This window comes from Pleurodeles waltl, chromosome 1_2 (genome assembly GCF_031143425.1).
Source record: "Pleurodeles waltl isolate 20211129_DDA chromosome 1_2, aPleWal1.hap1.20221129, whole genome shotgun sequence".
Lineage (NCBI taxonomy): Eukaryota > Metazoa > Chordata > Amphibia > Caudata > Salamandridae > Pleurodeles > Pleurodeles waltl.
Window position 1 is genome coordinate 1,225,014,511 of NC_090437.1, and position 8,909 is coordinate 1,225,023,419.

Sequence of the window (8,909 nt, forward strand, 5' to 3'; positions counted from 1 at the left end):
CCGATGGAAGCTCCCTAGTTGTGGCGGACAGCTCTGTGGCTACCCCAACTACAGGTACAGCCGCCACCCCCTGTACCAGCACCGCCTTCCCAGCAGCCCCTCAGCGAGTTTCCCGTGCCCGATCACCCAGGAGGGTGGGCATCTCCTTCGCCCGAGGCACTTCAGGCCCTGCCCCAGTTAGCCCTGCTGCCCTGAGTGAGGAGGCTATTGACCTCCTGAGATCCACCTCTGTTGGGCAGTCAACCATAGTGAATGGGCATTTGCAACAAATAAATGCATTTCTGGAGGGCATTCACTCTGACATGGCAGCCCAACAGAGATCATGCCAGGCTCTGCCCTCCTCCCTCATGGCAGCCATTGTTCCTGTCTCTAGCCTCCCCCCTCCAACTTCCTCTGCCCAGTCCCATTCCCCTGATCTTCAACCTATCCCAAGCACACATTCAGACCAGCATGCACCCAAGACAACACACAGGAGTGGCTCAGGAAAACACAAGCACCACACATCATCCCACAGGCACTCACACAAACACCATCCAGATGCAGACACACCAACATCCACTGCCTCCACTGTGTCCCCTCCTCCTCCTCGTCCACCTCCCTCCCAGTATCATCTCCACTCACACCTGCATGCACTACATCCACACCCACTGCCTCCATCACCATCACGCCTACCACTACACACCCCACACTTGCAGTCACCACCCCCACATCCATGCACACGTCTCCCACTGTGTCTGTGCCACCTCCTCCCAAAGTACACAATTGCAAGCACTCAGATACCCAACTACCAAGAGGAAGGGCAAGGATGTACTACCAGCTGCCAAGGGGAAAGGCAAGGATGTACCACCAGCTGCCAAGGGGAAGGGCAAGGATGTGCCACCAGCTGGCAAGGAGGCACCACCAGCTTACAAGGGTAAGGGCAAGGAGGCACCACCAGCTGGCAAGGTCAAGGGCAAGTAGGCACCACCAGATGGCAAAGGCAAGGAGGCACCACCAGATGGCAAGGGCAAATAGGCACCACCAGACGGCAAGGGCAAAGAGCCTGCCCCTGCAGGCAGGAAGGACAGGAGGCCTGGTGCTGGGACTGAATCTGAGCCCCCAACTCCGACCATGGTGCTTCAGCTGTTCGAGGCTGCAGGGGAAGGGCTGGAGCCTCCCCCAACCACTGCCTACACCACCATCAGCACCACTGCCAGCAGCAGCAGCCCCAGTGGGCAGCCGTCCGAGGCACCACCACCAGCACTGCCACCTGCACCGCCACCAACACCGCCACCTGCACAACCATCAGCACCACTGCCAGCACCACTGCCAGCAGCAGCAGCCCCAATGGGCAGCCGTCTGAGGCTGCAGGGGAAGGGCTGGAGCCTCCCCACACCACTGGCTGCACCAACACCAGCACCACCACCAGCACCTGCACCTGCACTACAACGCCTCCAGCACCACTGCCAGCAGCAGCAGCCTCAGTGGGGAGGCGTCCGAGGCTGCAGGGGAAGGGCTGGTGCCTCCCCTACCACTGGCAGCACCGACACCAGCACCAGCACTGTCACCACTGAGCAGTGGCTCATGCTGGTGGGCAGTGTGTAGTCCTGCCTCCATGAACTGTAATGCATCCTGACCACTGCAAATCGTGTGGGTCTGACACACAGGTGAGCGACTGTGACCTTGCACTCCCCAAGGGCTGCATCACAGGGCACAAAGCCCCCTCCAGAACCAGTGGAAGAAGGCATCTACTCAGTCCCTCCTTGCCAGGATGAAGCACACTGGGCACAAAGCCCCCTCCAGAACCAGTGGAAGAAGGCATCCACTTACCCCCTCCTTGCCAGGATGAAGCACACTGGGCACAAAGCCCCCTGCTGAACCAGTGGAAGAAGGCATTCACTCAGTCCCTTCTTGCCAGGATGAAGCACATTGGGCACAAAGCCGCCTCCAGAACCAGTGGAAGAAGGCATCCACTCACCCCCTCCTTGCCAGGATGAAGCACACTGGGCACAAAGCCCCCTTCAGAACTGGTGGGCAAACCACCCACTTGAGAGACTGTGGCTTTGTACTCCCCAGGACCAAGCAGTGGGCAAACCATCCACTAGAGAGACTGTGGCTTTGCACTCCCCAGGAGCAAGCAGTGGGCAAACCACCCACTTGAGAGACTGTGACTTTGCACTCCCCAGGACCAAGCAGTGGGCAAACCACCCACTTGAGACACTGTGGCTTTGCACTCCCCAGGACCATGCACAGGGCATGTTGCCCCCTCTAGGACAAGTGGTGTTGTACCATCTTCCGGCTAAGGTGCCCCCACATTCCCCGTCCCCCTGAGGTGCCTGTGTATTTTTGACCTGATGCCCCAGCAGTGTTCTCTCCGTGTTGGTGCAGGAGTAAGGTGGGGCCTTGGCCTATGTGATGTGGCCCTGTGGCCCACGGACATTATGGACTGGGCAGTGTCCCTCCATTTGTATATATGTAAATACTGATTTGATTTTTGAGGATGTATTTCTAGTATTTTATCTTATTACACTCACTTCAATCACTTCCTTTTGTCCTTGCATTACTCCTCAGGGGTACGGGGTGGATGTGTAATGTTGTTGCATTTGTTTGTGTGAATGCTGTTGGGCGTGGGGGTGGGGGTGTTGCGTGTGTCACTCTCTTTTTCCTCCCTGGCCCCTGTGTGCTAGGCGGCAGTACTCATCGTGGTCATCGTCACTGGTATTCCTGGTGTAGGAGGAGGTAGACCAGCATGGGGAACATCTGCAGTTCGGGCTCCATGGCGGCATGGTTCTTCCCTGAGTCTCCAGAGGTGAGTCCTTTGACTTCTGAGATCTGTTTCCGCTGTGCTTTTGATGTCGTTGGTACAGCCCCCGGAAAAGTTGGCGATTACTGCTGCGGTGCTTGTTCCTACCGCCGTGGCGGTCGGTGTGTCAAAGTGGCTGTCTGTGTGGGCGGTTTCCACCGTGGTCATAGTTCCATTTTTTTACTGCTGGCTTGTTGGCGGTATTACCGTCGCTTTATCACCGACCGCCAGGGTTGTAATGAGGGCCTATGACTCTAAGAATACACTCTTCTGATACATGAAAATCAGTGACCATAAATATTTATTGCATATGAAAAGATTTAAGAAATATAATTCTGCAAATCAACTAAACATTTGATCTTTACAATCTAAATGCATTTTGTTTTCTTTAATTGAAAAGTGTTTTCTATTAGCATGGTATGCTGTAACCCCTCCCAGATGTGCAGAGACCGACAATTCCCTCACGGCCATTTCTCAACCATGCTTCTGTGACTTTTCCCAGTTACTCTTCCCCAACAGACAAGAGGGGAGACTTTGTTAGAGTATTAACAGCCACAGATTTATTACCTCAAATACATGGTACATAAAGCATAGCAACGAGTGATCATCAACACGTTCAATGTATGATATATGTACTTGATTGTCCTTTGGCTCATTTATTACCACTGTTTGTCATCAGTGTTTTTGATTCACGCAGAGCCTCCTTGATAAAAGCCTGTAGGTCAGGTACCCCGTGTTGGGCTGCTAGACTCCCACCTTGCTACCAATTCCTGTGGGCACCCTGCTTCGGCTTTGCCCAGGCTGCAAGTGCTGTGTTCACCTGCTGCTGACCCTTTGCTGGCCCCCTGTCTGCTCTCCCATGTCCCTGCAGTAAGGCATCCCAGGGACATTGTTTGAGCCGGCCTTCGTTTAGGCTGTTGTGCTTGTGGCTGTCTGTGTAATGCTTCCGCCACACTGCAAGTGGTTTCTCGACCACATGCAGCTCCCCCTGTCTCTGACTTATATGAAAAATATGCAATTGCTCCAATGCCCCCAATATGTTCAACAAGAACATATCCATGCCCACCCCAGATGCTGTTTGTCTCAAAGTTAATTTATCAGCCTAGGCTTGATTTGAAATCTTGTCCTGGAGAAGCCTGACCCATCACAGACACAAGACATTGCCACTGGAAAGAGTGAGTGGACCGTCTGGGCTTTGAACCTGTGGCCATGAGGTTAAACACAGGCCCATACTGTGGCCCGATTACACCACTAGACTCTTCTGTAAACCCACTAGAAGGCATCTTGTACCAGTTGAATTACCGAAAGGCACACTGCTGTATTATGTAGGCATGTGAGGTCAGCTGGTTTACCCAGTACCACTGGGTGATGATCAGGTCCTGAGGCTCAACGCTTAGTGACAAAACTAAAGATCTCCACATCCTCACCCTTTATTCATGGCTAGCTCCCTCTTCAGACAAGAGGTATCTCCCTCTCCACCAGAGCTCAGGTGATGCTCCAGTTGTTTCAAAACCAATGGCAGCTCCTCCCTTTAGTGCTAGGCCATCTTTGCTCCTGTGGATGCCACAAGTTTGAGAGCACCCACACATTTGCAACTACTCCTTACTTGCCATTAGCTATCTCAAGGCCCACCAGCTTGGCAATCATATTATTTCTTAGGTCCTCCAGTGGTATAGTGGTTCACCCATTAGGTTTACGTTGTTTCTCAGAATTTGCTCAGTGCTGCTGCTTCCAGAGGAGGGGGTCATTTTAGGAAATGGCTCTTTTTGCATGTTCCCCCCACCATTGTGAACTGCTACTGTTGGGTAGACTGATTCCATTGGTGTTCGACTCCTGAGAGCACACTGAGGCCTGTTAAAAAGAACTAAGTGCAAGTGTCCTCACCAGTTACAAAGTAACTGTTAAATTGGCTATCCCTGATTATCAGACATTGACTTACTTATCATTTGTGTTCTATGGAATGATTTGGGACAGAGCCTTGGCTCAGCAGACCCCGGGGCCGCTTCCTGACATGGGGTGAACGAATGTAATATTATTCCTCATATAATGCCATCTTTGCCCAGTTGACTGGTTCGACCCATGTGCTCCTGTAGCCGGTTCCAGTGTACTCCTGAGTACCACAAGCCCTGACAGGAAAACAAGGGGATTACCCTTTTCCCCAATATGCTCCAGTGCAGCCCCAGGAGGCTGCATCTTTAGTAACGTCTGCTCCATGTGCTGTGCCCTGGGTTTTTTTGTTTTTGTTTTGGATGTCACAGAGCAGGTTGCCCTCATAGCAGTCCCAGGCCTACAGGAACTACTCAATCAATCAATCAATCAGTTTTTGTAAAGTGTGGCTTCTCACACGTGAGGGTCTCGAGGCACTGGGGGGGAAGAGGCCTCATCTGAAGGGCCACGTCTTGAGGTTCTTCCTGAAGATGGTGAGCGATGGGCTTTGTCTGAGGTGCAGGGAGAGGTTGTTCCAGCTCTTTGCTGCGATGTAGGTGAAGGATCGTCCTCCGATGGTGATTTTACGAATGCGAGGGATGGTGGCCAGGGCCACCAGTTGCTCGATCGGTGAAAGGGGGGACGCTGAGGGATGTGGGCCACCAGGAGTCATCCCAAGTTGAGGTGGCATTTCCGAAGATGATGAGCTCAGTCTTGTTGGAGTGGAGCTTGAGGCAACTTTCTCTCATCCAGTTGGCAATGGCTTCCATTCTTGAGTGGAAGTTCCTTTTGGACGTGTCCAGGTCTACTATGTGTGAAGATGTGCGCCTTGTTACAGAGGAACAACGGGCAACTGGGAAACGTGGGTTAGCTGAAGGCCCTACGAGGAGGTGCTTCCTGCATATGAAAGTGGAAGCAGAATGATCTTGGCTTATGCCAGATCTCACAGAACCTCTAACTTAGCAAGTAGATGCTTTGCCCAGAGCCACACCTTCTCAATTGCTGGGAAAGAGCCAGACAGCCTCCTTCCATCAGCCCATGGCCCCCCTACAGTGCTGGCCCTTGTGTCTGCCAGTGGCAAGCTTTACCCGTTGGGCCACAAGTGAGTGAACCGCAAATGGGAAACAATGCACAGTAGATCGACAGTGCAAGATCAAGGCAACACCGCACCTCAGGCAATACATGCAGGGGCATATTTAAGAGCCCCTAGCTCCACCGGAGCATCACTTTCGTGACATCCGGTGGCACAATGCCCTGCGTCGTATTTACAAAGTGGCAGTAAGCCACTTTTTGTGGCTTAACACCACCGTGTAACTACGGCCTCTTGGGCATGCCACATCCATTGCACTTCGACGCTGCCTCAGATTTATGAGTTTTTGTAAACCTGAGGCAGCGCCAAAATCTAACACCACCCCAGGGGTGGCGTTAGCATGGCGCAATGAAGAGCAATGCTTTCATTTCTCCACCTTTTTTGCTCTTTCTATGTGTGCTGCATTCTGTCCCTTCCAGCACAAAAACAATCTCCCCTAACGCAGCCATCCTTGCACTATGGTAAAGGGTTGCTGCGTTGGCGCATGACAGCTAATTTAGCACCGGCGCAGGGGGAAACACATGGGAGCGCCATATTCTATTAAATATGGCACAACCCTGCATTTTGAAAATGACAGTGCGCAACGCTGTCAAATTTGGCACAGTGCCGCGCACCATAATTTTCTATTAAATCTGGCTCTTAGTGTCCAAATTCTCACACAAAATAGTAACGCCAATAGAAATTACCATCGGTCTGTCAAAACCAACGGATTTATGGAGCTGATGAAAGCTGCATATAAAGTGGAGCTAGCCACCAGCCTGGAAAAATATGACTTAGTTGAACCTGCAATTCCCTTTCCTTGTGCTGCTCAAGCCTTGCCCCAACACTTGTTATCAGGCCATTACATGTCACCTTATAACCCTGTACTGCGAAGTACATATAGCTTTACACATGAACCATAGTGGACTAATAGGCAAGGCAGGTGTCTGAACGTAGTCCGACTATTCCAGCACAGCATATCGAACAAGTACAATAGGTTCTGTACAAATGGCACTCTGAACACACAGCTCAAAAGGGCTTCCATACTTGATAGTGAAGGGAAACCCAAGTGAAGTAATATCTACCGAAGATCACAGAATTTGAGAGGGGGATACAGGAGTTTTGCACGTTTATTACTTCCCCTCAGCACCAAACAGCCACTAAATGGTTGACAGGTGTTTTCCCTTTTTGCTAAGGCTGTGTGTGACCTCTGCGCATTGCTGGAGGTTCTCTTCAGCGAGAACTCACGTAGCATTTATTACAGAAAGCAGATTGAATCAATGCAGCAGGTTTTGTACAGATAGCATTCTGAACGCACATATCTCAAAAGTGCTTTCATAACGATAAAGGGAAATCTAGGTGAAGAACTATATTTACCTAAGCTCACGGGTCTGAGAGGGAGACAAGTGACTTATGCCCGTTTACCCTCTTTCTGCCTAACACACAGGATCTGAGAGGGAGACATGCTATATATGCCCACTGACTGGCCTTGTTTATCTCTGCACATTTCCGCAGTTCTCTTAGGCAAGAACTCGACCGGCAGGTATTGGCCACTGAAACCGTGAAGATATCCCCAGCATTGCAACGCAAAAAGAAAGTTCCTCATGGCAAACCTTTGCCCTCTGTGAAGTCAAAGTCGCAAATTTGCATATATACCCTCCTGTTCTGACTGGCTGTTCCCTGTCGCTTGCCATCCACAACGTACCTTCCTGGCACGAGATATGACGGCAGTGGAGTTGGGGTATCGTGTGCACCATTGTGAAAGGGAAGCCAGTAAACCCTTACCCCGCGCATTAAAGAAGCAAGCTCCGCGCGGAGTCGAAAGTGACTGGGGATATAAGGTTCCAGGCTTCGTGAAACCCACCCGTGCTTACCTCAATCCTTGTGTCCATGTCCAGACTGCTAGGTAAGAGAAGGATCTTCTTTCTGCTGTAGTTTTCTGGATCTTGGGGACAGCTGCAAAGGCGAACTGCGAGACACGGAGACTTTTGTTGGATACGTAGAAGGTGAGGCGGTGGTTGAGGTATGCTGGTACTATGTTGTGCAGTGCCTTGAAGGTGTGGATCAGGAGTTTGTATGTGATGCGCTTGTTGACCGGGAGCCAGTGTAGGTTTCTGAGGTGGGAGTAGATACAGCTGTGACAGGGGATGTCCAGGATGAGTCTGGCTGCTGCATTATGGACTCCTTGTAGTCTAGATTGAAGTTTCTTGGTGGTGCTGGCATAGAGTGTGTTGCCATAGTCTAGTTTGTTGGTGATGACTGCGTGGGTGTCTGTCTTCCTTGTGTCGGGGGAATCCATTTGAAGATCTTCTGCAGGAGACGGAGGGTGTTGAAGCTTGATGAGGAGACAGCGATAATTTGGCGGGTCATCGATAGAGAGGAGTCCAGGATGATGCCCAGGTTGCGTGCATGGTCAGTGGAGGTGGGGGCGTTACCCAGAGCGGTGGGCCACCAGGAGTTGTTCTAGTCAGAAGGGGTGGAGCCAATCACAAGGATCTCTATCTTGTCCGAGTTGAGCTTGAGGCAGCTCGCCTCAATCTAGGCGGCGACTGCTCATCCCGTTGTGGAAATTCCTCTTGGCTTGCGTAGAGTCCTCGGACAGGGAGAGGATAAACTGGGTGTCGTCGACAAAGGAGACTATGTTTAGTTTGTGTTGTTTGGTGATCTTAGCGAGGCAACGCCGCTGCCCGAATTTCCTTATTAAAAAAAACATGGTTATACGTCACAAAGTAAGTGGCAGTGCCTTAACCTTATATGTGTTGTAAATGCCACTAGGACCTCTTCCATCCTTGTCAAGGGGAATGTTAACCTTCCCTCCTTTTATACCAGATAACCTGGGCAATTCAACCATCTCCACAAGAGTTAGTGGTCTCAATGTTGTTTACTGGTTGTGTTGTGCGTATCCTGGTCGCTATAAGCACAACTGTATTAGCTCCAGGTGCTTGTTGTGCTGTCCGCCTCGAAGCCAGAAATAGGCACCCATTTGGTGGCCCGGTGAGCTCATTCCAGTTACACCAGCCCGTGCTACTCTAGCGATCCTCCTTGCTGCCACCGTTACCATGTCTGCAATTTCTGAAGTTGCAGCAGCGAGCCTCTGCCCTGGACTCATTGCCCGCTCTCTGGTCCTTCCGT

General features: G+C 51.4%; 1 non-coding gene across 1 annotated transcript; it reads right to left on the reverse strand.

The window, feature by feature from the left end:
• Window positions 1-8,480: 8,480 nt before the first annotated feature.
• On the reverse strand, window positions 8,481-8,608 carry LOC138257758 (U6atac minor spliceosomal RNA). Its single transcript, XR_011198395.1, has one exon. It is a non-coding gene; the product is annotated as a U6atac minor spliceosomal RNA (small nuclear RNA).
• Window positions 8,609-8,909: the final 301 nt, after the last annotated feature.